Source organism: Xenopus tropicalis, chromosome 8, assembly GCF_000004195.4.
Source record: "Xenopus tropicalis strain Nigerian chromosome 8, UCB_Xtro_10.0, whole genome shotgun sequence".
Taxonomy (NCBI): domain Eukaryota; kingdom Metazoa; phylum Chordata; class Amphibia; order Anura; family Pipidae; genus Xenopus; species Xenopus tropicalis.
The window spans coordinates 22,068,446-22,084,251 of NC_030684.2; positions in this window are offsets into that span (position 1 = coordinate 22,068,446).

Here is a 15,806-nt window from a genome sequence, read left to right on the forward strand (position 1 = left end):
TGGAACGAAACATAGCAGAGAGCTGGAGAATTCTAAATGGCAGCTAAGCAGTCGGAATGCTTAGATCGGGTTCGGAAGAAATTGCATGTATTTATGTTCAATTTTCTTCCCAAAGAATATTTTGTTAGCAATTGCCTTCTTTAATTTGCAGTCCAACCTGAGATAACATTTCGAAAAAAAAGAAGCCATGGAAGTCAATGTACGGAGAATACATATTTCATATCTGCACCGTTACTGTTGGAGGCGGTTGTAAAACGGCACAAGCCCATTATGTTTAACTTTTGCTCAATACAAAATTACTCCGGTGTGCGGCATATATAAACCTTGGAGAATCCGCTGCCAATTTAGTCTCAAATGGACAAAGAAAAGAAAATATCCCCCCCCCCCCCGAATCCAAGGCAATTTCACAAAGAAATTACTCTCCATATCAATCTTGTTCACCTATTTTATTTCATTAATGTTATCATGTACATGCACCTTTATCTAAAATAAGCCAATTGTAGATCCCGTCACCTTGCTAGCGAGCTGTGCAAATCAGCCACCCTTGCTCTATCCAACTGATTCCATAGTGCTGCTCATAGGCAATAGCGATAGAGAGACAAATGGAAATGGATAGGATGTTACCCAAATTACATGCATCATTACTGAAACCATCTAATATTAAATAAAAGAAGCATGGGACCCCATATTACTGGGAATAATGAAAAAAGTACCAGTTACTTCAACTGGTTCAACACCATGCAGTTAGGGAGTGTTTAACCTTCTGCTAATGTTAAACATGCCCTGCATTAGCAACAGCCCCAATTTAAGACCATTTTGAATCCAAATACCTTTCCATTTTGGCCAAATCATGGTTATCTGGTTGTTGCTTTCTGGGACCTGTGAAGATCCATTAGGATCTTGACCACATACATGGCCCTGCACTGCCAACAGCCCCAAATGTAAAACCATTTTGAATTAAAATATCTTTCCAGTTTGGCCAAATCAGGGTTATCTTATTGTTTGCTCTCTGGATCACAAGGGGCCCTGTGAGGATCCATTAGGAAAAGACAACATCCATGGCTTAATGTTGTCCTCATTCAACAGAATTTTCCAGGCTTCCCGATCAGTTGTTAAAAATATATATATTATATATTATTATTATATTATATATATGTATATTATTATTATATATATGTATATTATATATATATATATATATATATATATATATATACTTGGACCCCTACTTGGTCTACTAAATAAATTGTTAGCATTTCTTACAATTGCAGTAGGCAGGACAGTTTCAGTCCATGGTCTTTAAACCTGATCAGCTTTAGTCAGCAGCTTAGTAGACCAAATACAGGGCCAGATATATGGCCCCTCTATTCAAAAACTCATCAGCAAGCTTGGAAATACAGTTGAATGACACCATGGATGTGGTCTTCTCCTAATGAATCTTCACAGGGCCCTCCATGTGATCTAGGGACCAAACAACCAGATAGTCCTGATTTGACCAAATTGGAAAAATGTAGTAATTTGGTGATTTTGCCAAATGAACATATCTTCCTATGTTTGGTCAGCCAGCTTATAGGGAAGCTGTAGTAGAGCTCATTAAATCCTTGGCTAATCCTGAGCAGAAGTAATAAAGGGCCCTGATAATTTAAGTGGCCATACACACCAAAAAACAGTAATGATCTTAGGGCTCAGTTGGCCAAAATGGGTGTGACTTGAACAAAAATCTTTACGAAGACAATCTTTACGAAGGGATGGCTGAGCACGAGCCTAGACTTCCATAGTACGAGAAGAATACCAGAATATAGGCATCAACCTGATGAATTACTGGGCTACAAGGAAAAAAGAAATTATATAAGAAACCATATAGTTAGATAAGACCATGACATGGCTTTGAGTAGATCAAACTTAATGCATTTATAATATCTTCCAACTTAGCTATGTACTTGGTACAGAAGTTGATGTCAACTTCGAGTTGGTAAGATATTATCTTGAGCGGGAATAGGCAGCATTTGGCACTCCAGATGTTGCAGAACTAAACCTCCCACAATTTTTCTCTCAGCTAGGTTAAATACAACATCTGGAGCATCAATGGTAGCTTGTTCCTAATCTACTGTGACTGGTTGTCTCTAGGGAAAGTCCAAAAGAAACTGAATGTCCAGTTCAAGGGTATCTTTCCCCAGTGTGTGTTTAATTAAGAGCAGATGTACAGCCAAACCACATGGGCTCACGGGAAAATTCAAAAGGAAAATCCCAATTTGAGATTTTTTATTTGAGTTAAACAATGAGTCAAGTAAGAACAGTCACACAAACATGCTGTTGGTTGTACCAATTGTGTCCTCAATAATCCTGTAGCTCCTATCACAGATTCTGTAGCTGAATTTTAACAAGAATGTCCAGATAAAGAAATTGATTGTCATCTCCATTTTTCAAGATGGCTACACAAACATAGATTTTCTTTTTGGTCTAGTTTTGATCAACCCCCCCCAAAAAACCATGAGCTTTGGAGAATCAACCTGTGTTTTGATTGTGTTTGATTGTGATCAACCATAACAGAACATTAAATTGGTTAGAGTCCCAACATGATGCTTATATAAGTTTATGTGTCAGTCCAGAATTCCATGAGGAGCTTTTTACATTGGAAGACAAGGAAGACAAGGGGCATTGACCCTGGGTCTAAAGTCTTAGCACCTTAACGCTGCCAACTCAAGAGTAGTTACAGATATATAGAAACATTGGGGTAACGGTCACCTTGCTATAGTTCCAGGGGTACCCAGGGCACAAATAAGCACTCACCCCAAATCCCCCCTAACTGGCCTTCAGGTTGGGCCCCCTTAGCTCATAACAAGGTTACAGATATATAGAAACATTGGGGTAACAGTCACCCTGCTATAGTGTTGGCAGTTCTCCAGTGGGTAACATCAGAAAGCAATCAGCACTATGGCCAGTTATGCAAAGCTGATTGGTTAGTTGCAAAATTAAATTTATGTTAGTAAAGAACATCAATTACCAACACTAAGCCAACCATCATTGTTTGCACCACTGTGATTCTATTGTGCCAAAATGTAGCCACTGTTTTGTGAGGATCTGAAGCTCTTCCTGCCAGCTCTGCTGCATGTTTTGTATCGGGAATGAGCTCAGGCCACTGTTACTCTCAGCATCACTATAGACTCCATGGGAGCAATGGAACACTGAAACTGCCTTGTAAACTTTCTATTTCTATTATTTTGTCTAAAATAGACTCTGTTTTTAGTGTTTGCTTTTCTCCAGTTATATAATTAGTGGTTATAGATATATAATTAGTGGTTATAGATATATAAAAACATTGGGGTAACAGTCACTCTGCTATAGTACCAGGAGTACCCAGAGCACAAATAAGCACTCACCCCAAATCTCCCCCTTACTGGCCTTCAGGCTGGGCCCCCTTAGCTCATAACAAGGTTACAGATATATAGAAACATTGGGGTAACAGTCACCCTGCTATAGTTCCAGGGGTACCCAGGGCACAAATAAGCACTCACCCCAAATCTACCCTTAACTGGCCTTCAGGCTGGGCCCCCTTAGCTCATAACAAGGTTACAGATATATAGAAACATTGGGGTAACGGTCACCTTGCTATAGTTCCAGGGGTACCCAGGGCACAAATAAGCACTCACCCCAAATCCCCCCTAACTGGCCTTCAGGTTGGGCCCCCTTAGCTCATAACAAGGTTACAGATATATAGAAACATTGGGGTAACAGTCACCCTGCTATAGTTCCTGGCAGCACTGACTCGGGGGTAGTAGCCGCCTGAGGCAGCCAAGTTGATGCTGCCCCCCTTGTGCTTAGATTTTTCACAACAGAGGGGTGCAAAGGGGGGGCCATATTGCTATTGCAGAGTGCAATAGCACTCTCTGCACTAGAAGAGCCTAAATTCCGATTTAAAAATGAGAATTTCAACTCTTTATCAAGAATGGCTTTTTGCTGCCCCTGGTATCTTGCCGGGCACTGCCACCTGAAGCGATTTTCTCAATTCACCTCATGGCAGAAGTGCCCCAGATTCCAGAGGTTCCAGGGAACTGATACAACCTTGTAAACTTCTATTGATATTATTTCATCTCCAACACACTTCCTTTATTTTAACTTCTCCGCAGTTACAGGATTTGCCTCAGGACAGCGCGCGGCTACTCCCAGCATCACTATACCTTTCATGGCATCGTCGGAAACTTCCATTATTTCCTCAAACAAAACCCTGTGCTTTTAGCTTAGCATCTCCCCAGTTGGGTCAAATCTCTCTCAGAGAGGGTTTACATTTTTATTTCCCCATATTCTGCTCCTGCACATAAATCTATTTTCCGTGCTATTTGCCTCGGTGGCCTTTAAGAGAAGAAAATTCTCTTCCCCAGTGAGGCGGCCAGGGCTCCAGCATTAGGGTTAGAGTAATCTCAGCTGTCTGCAGCCGGGCTACAAAGGCACAGGGAACATTCCATGGAGATAAAGGGCCGGTTTGATGTGTGAGTGCATGTGGTGGGGCTATTTTGCTGTGCATGCCTTTCTCTCTTGCTTTATTTTTTCCTGGAGAGAAGGCTGGCGCCAGCAGTCTGGAACCGGCCTGACAGGCTTTTGAGTTATGGAAGGGGGAGGGTGGGAGGGGATAGAGGCAGCTGGGCTGCGGGGGTTGGGAGATTGTTCCAGCAGTACTGGGGGAAAGCAAACTGAGAACAGAGGGCTGGTGGGGTGGGAAGGAGAGTGAGGCACATACACGCTAATCTGCCTCGGCTTTAATTGAGACTTGGTGCTTGCCAGTGAGGGAAATTCAAAACTATCTGTGCAGTCATTAATGCCGCTACAGTTGGTTGTGCAGAGTCCTTTAGGGGGGTGAGAATGGCCCCAGCACTCAGCAGCCCCATTTGATTGTCTGGCTACAAAAACAACCTTGTGGCTGTAAGGGGATGGGACATGGAGCTATAAAGCTTTAGGCTGGATCCAGTCTGTTGAGCTGGACTTAGCAGCCCTCAGAGATAAGGGACACTGATCACTTACCCAGAATCCTTTGCACATTAATGTAGATGTCTGTGAAGTGGCAGAGGTAAATAATTCAGGTTGGGGGAACCAGCCTCTGTACTTTAACTGTGTTTGGGCCCTTCCTAGCGCCCCCTCACCCTCCTACAGTTCCACCAGTACCTTCTATAGTTCCAGGGGTACCCAGGGCACAAATAAGCACTCACCCCAAATCTCCCCCTAACTGGCCTTCAGGCTGGGCCCCCTTAGCTCATAAAAAGGTTACAGATATATAGAAACATTGGGGTAACAGTCACCCTGCTATAGTTCCAGGGGTACCCAGGGCACAAATAAGCACTCACCCCAAATCTCCCCCTAACTGGCTTTTAGGCTGGGCCCCTATCACATAGCGTTGGGAGCCTCTATTGTAGACTCTATAGAACATTCTGGCTTAGCATCTGGGAATTGGTAGTATGACACCAAGAGACAAAGGAAGAATGGAGAGCAATTTAAATACTTGGCAGTGTAGGCTGTGGAGCTTGGCACTCCCAAATTGGCAGCATTTTTTTTCTGTGCTTGCCACATTGTGATCCTTGCTCTACAGTTTGTGATCTGTTCTCCAACTGAACTTATTGTCCTCTATTTCCACAACATGGAAGAAGAAAAGCTACATGGAACTGTCTGTAGTGGTTTTCAGCTGACTGGGGGTGGAATCCAATTTTCCTTTTGTGCTGCTGAGACATTGACGTGGGACAGTATTTCTCAAAGCACTGCCGGAGCAGTCCTAGAGCGTCACATTTCTCAACAGAGAAATGTTCCATTGATTTCCATGGAATGCTTTCCCAATGATAAATGCCGGGCTATCTCCAGAATTTCTCCTGTTCCGTCTCCATAAATATGGCCCCATTGTATGTAATAAAGTGTAATTGTTCCAAGGTTCCCTTTGAAACAAGAGCAGATCGTGTCTCTGTTCTGCAGGCAGCTGCAGAGCATTTGCTCAACCCTAGCTGGACTCTTCCTCCTCGGAACTGTGATAACCAGGTACGCAGGTGTAGCAGAACTAGAAAACCCACATGAGGATCTTAGATAGCAGGGTTGAACTCAGCTTTATTCATGGCTGCTCTCTCCACACACTGTGTCCCAAAAGAACAATTCATGCAGGGATGAATGGAACAACATTACAGGAACATCTTGTAAAAGCTGGGATGGGGGAATAAAAGAATAATCATCTCGATCATTTTGGGACCACTGGAGAGAGAGAGCTGTAGAGACCAGGTCATCAGCAAGATCACTCCTATACCTTCTCTGAAGTTATTAGCAATGTGAAAAAATATTGGGGTGTGGTGTATCATAAAGGGGTTTATGAAATGGGTTTTTTTTTGTATAGGAAGGAGTCTAGGCTAGGCTCGATCAATCGATCGTCGCATAGTGGATGCTGCTCCTTCCTTCGCCGTATCGCCGTAGTTCAATTTACAGGAAGCCAAGTTTTAGCAGTTATTTTCTATTAAAGCATTTAAAATACTAAGTGGTTTGCAGGATAGGCCAGTTATTGGTGCAGGGTAGAATAGCTTTTTTACTTAAAAAAATGTTAGTGTTACTTTTCCTTTAAAAACTTACTGGCAATGTAGTTGCTGGTAAATTTGAAATAACTTGTCCTCCGCCCCTGGCCTGCCTCCTATCCCCTCTCCCAGCTCTGCCTGCCCTGCCCGGCCCAAAAAACATTCAAGAAAAAAGGTGTGTTTCAGTCCTGTCGATTGATTGAGCCTAGCCTTCTTTTTGTATAGGAAGGAGTCAGGCTAGGCTCGATCAATCGATCGTGGCATAGTGGATGCTGCTCCTTCCTTCGCATATCGCCGTAGTTCAATTGACAGGAAGCCAAGTTTTAGCAGGTATTTTCTATTAAAGCATTTAAAATACTAAGTGGTTTGCAGGTTAGGGCAGTTATTGGTGCAGGGAAGAAAAGCTTTTTTACTTAAAACATTTTAATGTTACTTTTCCTTTAATACTGGTATTTTATCAGCTAGACTGATGAAATACTGGCCAGGTAGCAACCCTACCCCCACCCTATGTTAGATGTCCCTTACATTTTTGACTGTAAGCTCTTTTGAGCCTCCCCTTATTGTATTTAACATTATACAACTCTACAGTTTGCTCCTGCTCCAGATGCCATTGTTTGCAGGTGTAAAGTGTCTAGTTATGTGTGTGTCCCCTTACTCAGTAAAGCGCTTCAGGGGACACTATAGTAATAGTAATAGTAATAATAATTTCACATGTGGTAGATTTTCATGAGTTCCACCGAATGACTACAGTTCCACAGAGAAGACTAACATCAGTTACTACTTGTGTTGTTGCTATGTGGTGGAACTCATACAAATCCACATCAAACACAATTACAAATGCCCATGGCTGCCCACCCATATGGGAAAAATTGACTGGTTGCAAATCAGGCACAAAATTTCACTGCACTTGAACTATGGCAGCCTTCTAGACCAAGACCAATTAAGACAGATTTTGAATATGCATAATTATGAGGTCCTGAGTTTATGATTTAACAGGAAAGGGTGTCTATACAAAACAAACAACCGAACCCAAATCAGGCAATAACAACCTAGCACATGCTTAATTGGGAACTCCTGCTTCCGAAGTAAAATTTACTTTCATGGGAAAAATTACTGTCATGGGAAAACATATTTTTTTCAGAACACATCAGGTAATAGAGCTTCTCCAGCAGAATCTTGCATTGTAATGTCACATGGGGCTAGCCATATTCTTCATTTCCCAGGGTGTCACAGCCATGTGACCTTTGCTCTGATAAACTTTAGTCGCATTTTAGTTCTGCGCTGCAAGTTGGAGTGATATCCCCCTCCCAGCAGCCAATCAGCAGAACAATGGGAAAGGAGCAAGATAGCAGCTCCCAGTAGGTATCAGAATAGCACTCAATAGTAAGAAATCCAAGTCCAGCTTGGGACTCCTCCAGTTACATGGGAGTAGGAGAAACAATAGGTTACCTGAAAGCAGTTCTAATGTATAGCGCTGGCTCCTTCTGAAAGCTCAGACTCAGGCACAATGCACTTAGATGGCGCCTACACACCAATATTATAGCTAAAAATTTGTTGATTCAGGAATAAAATGTTAAATGGCAGAGTGAATTATTTGCTATGTAATCAGTGTAATTTAGAAATAAAAAGTACCCCATAAATATCATGACAGTATCCCTATCCCTAATATACCTATCACTGTAATCTGTTCCTTCAAAAAATATGAATAAATTCCAATTTTATATTCTGAAATTCAGCTGCAAAACAGTTATTTTCGTTCTGCATCATTTGAAATCCTGGCTGTTGAGGAGGGACTGAAACATTGATGTTACAAATTGTAGCAACTTCTCCAGAGATTACAGACAGCTTGCAAGAACTACATAACCCACAATGCATTGCTCAGTGATGTTCCTTTCCTTATTGACATTATGTGTGCAAGGAATTGTGGGATTGGGAGGATGCAGGACTGAGAACAGTCAACTACTGTTTCAAAGTAGTCTCAACATAGCCAACTAGATCAGCAGATCATGTTTACTTTTTAAAAAGCTTAAGTTGTGTTTGGGTGAAGTTCCCCTTAAAGGAACAGTAACACCAAAAAATAAAAGTGTTTTAAAGTAATTGAAATATAACGTACTGTGGCCCTGCACTGGTAAAAATGGGGTGTTTGCTTCAGGAACACTACTATAGTTTATATAAATAAGCTGCTGTGTAGCCATGGGGGCAGCCATTGAAGCTGGAAAAAAGGAGAAAAGGCACAGGTTACATAGCAGATAACAGATAAGACACCATTGTATTCTACAGAATTTATCTGTTAGCTGCTATATAACCTGTGCCTTTTCTTCTTTTGAATGGCTGCCCCCATGGCTACACAGCAGGGTTTATATAAACTCTAGTAATGTTTCTGAAGCAAACACAAAACCTTTACCAGTGCAGGGCAGCAGTACATTATAGTTTAATTTCTTTAAAATATATATATTTTTTGGTGTTACTGTTCCTTTAAGGTACATACAGACTGCTAGAGGAATATATAAAGTGCCAGAGGGACATGTTGCACGAGAGACCCATGTTTTGCTAGACAGAGGAACATACGTGCAGCTAGGTAAGATGCCATGGCAGTCTCTTATAGTTTATAAAGAGATGTTTGTGCCTCTGTGTACCTAAAATGCACTGGTAGAGGGCAACGTTACAACATTACTTTTCAAAATGTATACTTAGCCATTAGACAGCATGCTAGCACCATAACTTCTTTGGTAGGGACCCCTGAAATCTGCAAAGTAATAAGATATGGTTGCCCTTGGCCCGATTCCTGCTTGGGTTCTGTAGCCACTTAATTCCAACCAGTCAGGTTTGCATGATGCCAAATCAGAAGGTAACAAAGGCAGCAGGCGATAATATTGGGAATATACAAGGAATTTGTTGTGTATTATTCTAGCGGTTGATGGAAATAAATAATTGATGCACACATTGGTGCACACATAATGAAATAATAGTGCTTCCAGTGATAAAGGTGTCGGCCATGTTTGTATTTTCAGCATATGACATGGCTAAAATTAGTGCATTCTTTGCTCTTCTGTGTCCCTCCTCCCTGTCTCTGTCCACATTCCCTTCCTTCTCATCCTTTTACTCTCTGCCCTTCACTCTGGATCATCCTCATCCTCCCATTCTCTCTCCCCCATCTGTTTTAAAACCACACAAATATACACACTGGTCCCCATTGTTTTATGTTTGGCCTTCCCATCCTCTGGGGGGCCCTATATTTTCTTTGCCACCTTGTCCTGCCCTGCATCATCCCGCTTCTTCTCCCATTATTGGTTTCACACAAAAGGAATAATTTACATCAGTGGGTTGCCACTTGGCTGGTATTTCACTGGCCTAGTTGGTAAAATACTAGCCAAAGCCGGGGCTTGTATTACAAATTTAGCAGCTATGTAATTGCTGGTAAATCTATATAATCCGTTCCTGACCCACTGCTGATCTGCCCTTTTATCTCCGTCCTAGCACCCATACTCACCAAAAACCCAGCTTGATGATATAACTCTTCCCTCTCAACTTCACAACTCCAACGCTTGATGTAATGACTTCTTGCCTTGACATCATGACTCCCTCAATATCACAACCCACCCCCAGCCCTGGCTGGTGTTGAAAATCTAAAAAGGTTGCAAGCCTATTCCCAACCTCTGGCACTGATTCCCACCTGGGGCTTAGTACTTTGGCTTGAGGGATCTAGCTTGACTGCCTCTTCGGGACTTATTTGGGTCAAATCACTTTTTCTTCAAAATACTTCTTGAAGCCTATCTTGAAGGTCAGTTAGGGCAAACTTTAACATTTAATTGATGTCCTATATACTGCAATGTTTTCCTGAGTTACCTTTTGAAGGCTAGGGAGGGCCCTGGCCAAATGTTGGTCCACAAAGGGGAACTTGAACCAGATAAGTCTGGAGATCACTGGTTTACAATGATGGCATGGCAACTAAATTAACAAAATTCTACATATTTGACAGTACAATGATGTCTTTAGAGGCACATAAATAGAATTGCCTGGCCTTGGCCCTACACATAGTGGGGCTCCACCAAACAGTTGTAGGTAAGAAAAGTGATGGATAGCTGTTCCACCTTTAGTAGCACTTGTATATTCTACATGAAGCTCTTTACTGAAGCCCTAGTCCATTCTTGCTGCTTTTTTATGACTATTAGTTGTTGCTGCCATTCTGGAAATATGTTTCCATCTTCTTGTTAGACACAGTGTTGTGCTTGCTTACAAGGTTTCCCACATAGAGCAGTCATTGTTGGTGGCATGGCCTGGACGATATGAAAATTAAAACCTGCCATGTAAAAAAAAGAAGGTGAAACAGAAACTGCAGCCCTGGGTAAACACCAGATGTTCACAATAAACTAGTTACAAATACGACCAAAGCTTTCCCAGCCTTATTTTATCCCAGTATCCCTCCAGGGCTCACCAAGGCACTAAAGCCTTCTCCAGAGCAACAAGATGTTTGTGTAAGGGTATAGGATGTGATAGGGCCAAGACTGCCCACTTAGGTTGCCATCATTTCTTCCTCCAGTATGGGTATTGTAGTCGTAGAACCATATATGGTTTGGTGCACAGATGACACAGTTCCACTTATTGCCCAATACATGCATCACACAGGCCAAGTTGCTGTCACATGCAGTGCCAAATTTGACTATACTACCTGTCTATTTGGGCAGGTATGGCCAATCAGGAGGCCATTCATACGGTTAATCCAGTGATCCTAGTGGATTGTTTGCATTGTTTTGCATGGTGAACAGTGCAAAGGTGGGCAGTCGTTTTGAACACTGCATACTGTTTGTCATTGCTTAACTGGAGGCCAGTGACATAAACATGGCCCTTGTGTGTCTTTTTGTCTCTGGCCTGCCTTATTGGCACCACAGATTTATTATATGTCATCACTGTTTCTATAACATGTGGAATGAAGAATGTTTACCCTTCTCTATAGAAAGGGTTGGGCAGCACACTCCGTCCCCCTGTTTGGAAAACCTGGAGGTGCCATCAAGTTCAGGGTGGTGGTAGCTCCAAAGTTGCCTCATTGGCACCACAGACTTATTATATGTTTTTGTTGTTTTTATTATACATGCTGCATGAAGAATAATTATCATACTCTATAGAAAGGGTTGGGCAGCACACCGCATCAGCCCACTTTGGGGACCCTGAAGCTACCATCAAGTTCAGGGTGGTGGTACCCCAAGGTTCCTTATCCTCAATAGGAGAAACTGAGTGCCATTTATCAGAGGAGACAGGATGGACACATTGGCAGCAGTATGGAAGTGCAGGAGAGTGTTTAGACGCAGGCACCTTAATTAAATGTATCAATGTGCGCTCTCCCTTGTGTCCATATTGGAGTACCCACACTTGCAGGTGCATTTGTTAATTACCCCTTTGGTCTTTGATGGGTGTTTTTGCTGCAGTTATGCCAAGACTATTCCACCACTGTTTATTTCCACTGTTTATTTCTGGTAACACCAGAAGGCAGTGGGAGGGTGTTTGAGAATTTCCAGCCACATAGACGGAGAACAATGGTGTCTTATTAAAAGCTGAAATTGCAATCAATTAGTAACATTAAATTATATGTAGAAGCAAGGGAATATAAATAGAATAATGAACACATCCTCTCTTATAGGGTTGCCACCTTTAGTTTTCAGGAAATCCGGGCAGGGGGGTAAGCGGTGACGTCACAGGGGGCAGAGTGGGGATGTCACAAGGAGGGGGAGTGAGTCTGGTAATGTCAGGGGTGGGGCTGTGATATGGCGATTGGCCGATTGTCACAACAATAAAGAAGAATCCTATCTGGATATTCTTTTTAGGAAAACCAGGCAGGCAGTTTTACCTGGACAGCCCCTTTGAAAACCGGGCTTTCTGGGTCAACAGCAGATAGTTGGCAACCCTACTCCCTTAACATGTCAGATTAATGCAAATAGAAATGAAGGTAGAAAGTACAGAAAGCAATGTTATACAGGTATGGGACCTGTAATCCTGAATGCTCGGTACCTGGGGTTTTCTGAATAAGGGATCTTTCTGTAATTTGGATCTCCATACCATAAGTCTACTAAAAAATAATTTAAACATTAAACCCAATAGGATTGTTCTGCTCCCAATAAGGGGTAATTATATCTTAGTTGGGATCAAGTGCAGGTACTGTTTTATTATTACAGAGATAAGGGAATCATTTAAACATGAAATAAACCCAATAGTGCTGTTCTGCCCCCAATAAGGGGTAATTATATCTTAGTTGGGATCAAGTACAGGTACTGTTTTATTATTGCAGAGAAAAGGGAATAATTTAACCATTAAATAAACCCAATAACACTGTTCTGCGCCCAATAAGGGGTAATTATATCTTAGTTGGGGTCAAGTACAGGTACTGTTTTAGTATTACAGAGAAAAAGGAAATCACTGTTAAAAATTTGAATTTTTTTTCTTGTAATGGAGTCTACGGGCGATGGCCTCCCAGTGATTCGAAACCTTCTGGATAACAGGTTTCCAGTTAATGGATCACATACCTATAGTGGTGTTGTTTGATTTTAGCCATTATTTGTGCTGCTTTTACCTTTAAACGCAGCTTGTTCTCTCTTGTGTGTTTTGCTTCTCTTGCACTAATTCTCCATTCCTGTATTTTTCTCATGCTTTATAGGCATAGACAGATGCTATTGTATAATGCAGGGTATTTTGTCACCCCATTATGTGAAAAAAACACTCCAAAGATCATTTTCTAAATATTTCCACCCCCTCCATTTCTCCTGTCCTAGTTCTGGCTAAATATAGACCTATAGCGGTATCTATATTTCCCCATGAATATCCCAAACTCCACCATAAACAAACCTACATATTTTAGCCCACCAACTGTTTAAAAAAAAAATAAAAGTTTCAACAAGGAGAAGGCAAAAGAATGACAGACTGCAATCCCTCTTGAGTGCCTATGCTCATGAATATTAATAAGCTCGTAATTAAAATGCAGGGACACAGCAGGATGGATGCAGGCGCTGCCTTTGGAGCGTTGGGAACGAGAGGGGGGGGAGAGCATCTTTCCGAGCAGATTTTGACTCCGTTCTGTGATGAAAAGAAGGAAACAGAGCTTTCAACTTTAATCAGTTTAGAGTTTTCTGACATGAAATATCTTTAACCAAAGATATTTCAGCGGCAGTGCAACTTGGCCGAACTTACACTGGTCCTGGCTTCCAAGGAGCACGGATATCATTATTCTGTATGGATAACATATTTATTTACCACATCTCATTGCAGATTTGTGAATAAATCCCCAATATAATTTTAGCCAGATAGGCTGGCTCCCTTGCACACCACTGCAGCTTGGAAATTCAAGGTCATAGACGCGATGCCTGCAGATCCATTGTTTCCTTGTTGGAACTGCTCTTTTTATTTTACATTGGTTTAAATGGGAATAAACCCCATTGTAAATAAAACTGGTATTTGATAAAAAAAAAAAAAAATATGTACATGTATGGGATCCGTTATCCAGAAATCTGCAATCCAGGAAGCTCTGAATTACAGCAATGTCATCTCCTAAACAAATGATAATAAATAAAAAAATAATAAATAAATAAATAAACAAATGATTCGGATTTTCAAAACATATTTCCTTTTTCTCTGTAATAATAAAACAATTGATCATTATTGGAGGCAAAACAGTCCTATTGGGTTTATTTAATGTTTAAATTATTTTTAGTAGACCTAAAGTATGGAGATCCAAATTATGGAAAGATCCCTTAGGGCTGCAGCACATGGGGAGATTAGTCACCCGCAACAAAGCTCCCTTTTCGCGGGCGACGAATCTCTCTGAAATGCCGACGAAATCCCACCGGCGAAAATGTAAATTGCCAGTGGGATGGCATACACAACCGCCTCTCAATGCAACTTCCGCAATTTCAGGAAATTGCTGCGCCATGTATGCCATCCAAATCGCCGGTGGGATGGCATTTCGGGGAGACTAGTCGCCCGCGACAAGGGAGATTTGTTGCGGGCGACTAATCTCCCCGTGTGCCACAGCCCTTCGGGTGAAGACACACAAAGCTACTAGTAGCAGCTACTTGTCACAGCTACTAAAATAGACATTGCTGATCATTCACTGATAATTGTCTCTACGTGTGTGTTAGCAGAGGCAATTCTCAGTATTGTCTATGGCAGGGTATTTTCTGGGGTTTAGTAGCCGTAACAAGTAACTGCTACTAGTATTTCCATGTGTCTTATCCAGAAAACCCCCAGGTTCCAAGCATTCTGTATAAAACATCCCATAGCTGTATATAGGCTGTGTAAGCTTTTTGTCTTGGGTGACCCAAATTGCATTGCACATTATATAAAGGAATCATGGAGACCCACTGGAGACAGCATGGGGACCTATTTTTGGGTGCCGACACATAGGTTAAAAATTCTTGCCTGTTTCAGGTAGAAAATCTCATCTGAATACTGATCTGCTTCAAATTGGGGGTGCACCAATGAGTTGTAAATACTGGCTGCTGCCTTTCCTAGCTACGGTCCCCTGACTCCAGGTGCACTTGCTATTGCACGGCGATCACTGTGTATATCAATGGGGATTGATTCCAGGCATTTTGTCACACACCCAGCTATTTATTGCCTAGATGACAAAAAAGCCAAGAATACTGTGTGTGCCATTGGCTTTAAAGCCACGCATGGTCAGATCCTCACATTTAGTAGGCTAATCTAATTCATTGCCTGGGGGACTTTTCAGGCCTCCCTGATATATGTCTGGGCAAATCTTCATTGGGCAGGCCTTCCCAAGGGCCCAATACATGAGACAGTAAGCTAACTGCTTGGTCTTGGCTTGGAGTTGGCAGCTTTTATTGGCCCAGATGAAGCCTGTAGCTGCTATATGTTTCAATGACAAGCCTCCAACTTGTTTAATTCTATAACCATTATTTGTTAATTTATTGTAAAGCTTTAGAATATTATGTTATTATGTAATACACCGTGTAACAGGTGCATAATAAATAGAAAATACATGTTTATAAGGGAGGTAACAGTAGTGGAAAAAAGACCCCTGGCTGAGAGCCCTATAGGATAATAGAGAGTCCCATGGGATAATAGAGAGCCCTATGGGATAATAGAGAGCCCCATGGGATAACAGAGAATGCCATGGTTTAACAGAGAACCCCAAGGGATAATAGAGAGCCCTATGGGATAATAGAGAGCCCCATGCGTTAATAGAGAGCTCTATGGGATAGTAGAGAGACCTATGCTATAATAGAGAGCCCCATGGGATAAAAGAGGACCCTATTGGATAATAGA